Source organism: Propithecus coquereli, unplaced genomic scaffold, assembly GCF_000956105.1.
Source record: "Propithecus coquereli isolate 6110/MARCELLA unplaced genomic scaffold, Pcoq_1.0 Scaffold4, whole genome shotgun sequence".
NCBI classification, from domain to species: Eukaryota; Metazoa; Chordata; class Mammalia; order Primates; family Indriidae; genus Propithecus; species Propithecus coquereli.
Genome location: NW_012149729.1, coordinates 9,984,272 through 9,988,126, shown reverse-complemented (window position 1 = coordinate 9,988,126; position 3,855 = coordinate 9,984,272).

The window sequence follows — 3,855 nt, the reverse complement described above, 5'->3', positions numbered from 1 at the left end:
CCCCCCTGCCTGATTTCCATTGAGTTTTACTTCCATCTGTGCACATGAGTGCTGATCAGTTAGTTCCAATTTAACAGTGAGTACATGTGGTGTTTGTTTTTTCATTCTTTGTGATACTTCACTTAAGAGAATGGTTTCCAGTTCCATCCAGATTGTTGCAAAGGTATTAATTCATTTGTTTTATGGCTGAGTAGTACTCCATGGTGTACACATACCACATTTTATTAATCCACTCATGAAATGATGGACACTTGGGTTGATTCCACATCTTTGTGATTGTGAATTGTGCTGTTATAAAAACTCAAATGCAGGTGTCTTTTTGATAAAATGACTTTTTTCCTACCCAGTAGTGGGATTGCTGGATCAAATGGTAGATAGGTCTACTTTTAGTTCTTTGAAAAATCTCCAAACCATTTTGCATAGAGGTTGCACTAGTTTGCAGTCCTACCAGCAGTGCATACACTTCTTATAAAATCTTACATATTACACAATATAATAAATAGACTCAATCACAATTGCTCTGCTTGAAGCTGGGGTGGATACACGGGGATCTAAAGTCTTGCCTGCCTTGTTTCTGGCCTCCTATCTTTGCTGCCCTGCATGGGTATCTTGGCTTGGGCTAAGAGTGAATGAAAAGCATAATAACTACTGTGCTACTTACCTCTCATTATGTGTATTGATCCAAAAGTCAGTGCGCCCATACTATGTTACGTCTGTGCCTTCTTATCAATGATGTCCTCTTTTTTCTTACATTGGATGAGAAGTCAAGAGTTAGATGTTCTTCATAAGATTGTGTGTTGCTCATTCTCCATTTACCCCTTTGGATCTGTTTTCTGTCTCTGCCTTTTTATGTGCCCGTCTCCCTTGCTTTCTGGCTTCTCATTGGCTTTGGCTAATGGTAGGCAATGGCGGGAAATCAAAGGGTGGGAGGAAAGAGAGGTCAAGGTATTAACTCCCACCTTACCCCTTGGCCTCCTTCCTTCCAGACAGTGGTTTGACAGTGGCTCTGTTCCTCCACATTAGGGGTTCCCGTATACTGGCTCCTCCCCTGTAACTACAGCTCCCTCCACTCAGGCATGGGGATGTAAGGGTTTCCCAAGGTTGCTAGTTCCTGGGACTTTAAACTCCTTTGTTGGTTTCCCTGCACTTGACTGTTTCTCTGCGAATAGTCCCCTTTGTTAAACTCCCTTCAATTAAGCCCTTTGAGTGAGCCATCTGTTTCCCGCCAGTACTCTGAATAATGAGGTAGTGAGGAAGAGTGAGTTTGTGTGTGTGCAAATGCACATGTTGTTTGAATCCAATCTTGTTATCATGTATTTCTAAGATTTATCAAAATAATGTAAGTCCTGGGATTTCTTGGATGTTTGTGCCTAGCATGAACAGCTACTCAAATATTAACATAGTATTGCAAGAACTACGTTAGACACTCCAGAAATTTACTCAACAGTTTTAGTTTGATGATCACACATCCTCCATGCTAACATTTGACACTATAACAAGTTGGGAGAGAAAGTATCATTACTGTGAGTGACACAAAGTTTACGATTGAGTGTACAAAATTTTAGGATCCCTAGAGGTGATAAGGTTTTCTTTTGTTCCCCATAGCCTAAAATGAGTCAACATCATTATCAACATAAAGAGACCTACAGCAGAAATCCTAGCCTGGAAGTTAATCCACCCAGAAATGTCCTATTTGGGGAGATTTTTTATATAACTATAACCAATAGCAATAAAACAAATTAATATGACATCTATATTCCTTTAGCACCAAACACTTCTAAGCTAAACTAGGTCCAATATCAAGCCTTAGATATCTAGTTCAACTCTAGGTTAGTAAACTGGCAACATTTTTATTGAGGTCTCAGATATTCCCCTACTTAGTCAAGGAGCATTTACTGGTCACCTGTGCAGGCAGACTCTGTGCTGGGAGTAATGATAGCATGGTGTTCCTCAGGGAGTTCTTAGGTTAGAGAGGTAGAGTGCACATTAATTTGATAGAATTAAAGAGTTAGAATAGACACAAGCATAATTGCTATGAGAGTAGTCAGGTGAGAGTGATTAAGGCTCCCTAGGAGAGTCAGGAAGATTTCCCAGAAGAGCAAGCATTCAAACTGGGAATGCAACCTCAGGTGCATTCTGAAGTTGCAGTTCCGTTGCAGCAGGTTGGAAAGTAGGTGGTGATGGGAAGAAGCAGAGCTGAGTCCGATGAGGCAGCACCTTAAATGCCTTGCTGAAGGCTCTAAACTCTATCCTGTAGGCAATGTGAAGCCTGAGGATTTTAATCAAGGAAATGGTGAGATCCAATTTATGTTTTGATCACATGTTTATGGGGGCAGTAGTGTGGATGATAGAATAGAGGGGATCAAAAATGAACTTGGACAGGCATTTGAGAGCTTGTGCGTTCATATACACACACAGAAGATGGTGAGAGCCTGAACTAAGGCATTGACTGAGGGATATATAGGAGAGAGGGAATTGAACTAAATACATTTCTGGGAGAGAATTAAAAGACTATCCCAGGCGAAGGGCATGTTAAATGTGCCCTGTGTTTATGTACAAAACCAAATGTATGAATATTAAATAAAATTCAAGTTCATAGAAGTTTGAAAGTACATTCATGTTTCAGGCGACAAATATCATGTTTTCCTTAAACAAGGTAATGAATTTGAAAGTGATTTGTAAACAGTTTCACCAATATTGGGAACTTCCATCATAAAGATAGTATATGTGTTGCTCAGGTGGGTGAACTAACAAGATAAATACCAGAGTGAAATCTTCCAGTTCCCTAGTATGCTAAAGCTGTATGCAAACCAATGGGTACAGGGGTGGGGAGAGGTGAGAGGAAGGCAAGGAGCGAGGAGATACGGACAAGGGATATTCTTAGTGCCTGGCATATAAAAGGTGTTTAATTATCTATTTTTAGATTTTTAATTGAATGGGTGAATGAGTGCATGTATATGCATATTATAGCTTGAATAAGTTATATAATGTGCAGAATCAGATAGTACTAAGAAGCGTTGGATGACAATTGCAAGCATAATAACCGGAAAGAGAAGAAAAATTTCCATGGGGCTATGCACACACACTGGCTTGACCATTTTTGACTAAATCAACAGATTACTACTAACCTCTTATGGATTACTAACCAACTGGTTAAATGAGTCATTCTTTAACTGACTTAATGAATAAGTCCAATTCCAGTCATAGTCTTAGGTCCTGTATGACCCACATCTCTTTGGTCAGCCTCCAGCAGCTCTAAAATGAGTGAGTAATTCTTCCAAGGTTATATTCTTGCCAGCTTTTGTCTTTTTAGACAACCCGATTCTCAGTTCTCAACTGGGCATGTTCCAATTTTTTGTGTTAGTCTAGGAGGGTGTTTACTGGCCCTAAGAGGTTGCCTAATTTGTCTTGCGTTATATGCATCACACATCGTGTTTTCTTAGTCCTAATAAAATGATCCAAACCTGCTTTAACTATTTTATTTTCACAGTAAATTACTAAAAGGTTATGGAATGAAATTCTGTTTTTTAAAAAAATAATTACGTTAAAATGTAAATATTTAAATTCACATTGCAAATACCAATGAAATTTCAAGATCTTTAAAATACATGCACTTACTAAAAATAACAAGGGGTAAGAAGAGCCACTGGGGCAAGAGCAAGTCACTTGGGTTTTGTTGTTGTTGTGTTTTTTAATTTAATTTTATTATTGTCTCCAGTAGTAAAGTCTGGTACTGAAAGGGAATCACAATGTAGCTCCAAAGACAGAAGTTCAAGTTGCATCTGGCAACTGGATCATCAGATAGGAGCTGAGAGCTTTTATCTGTACATGCAAATATTTATTTTTGAAATAATT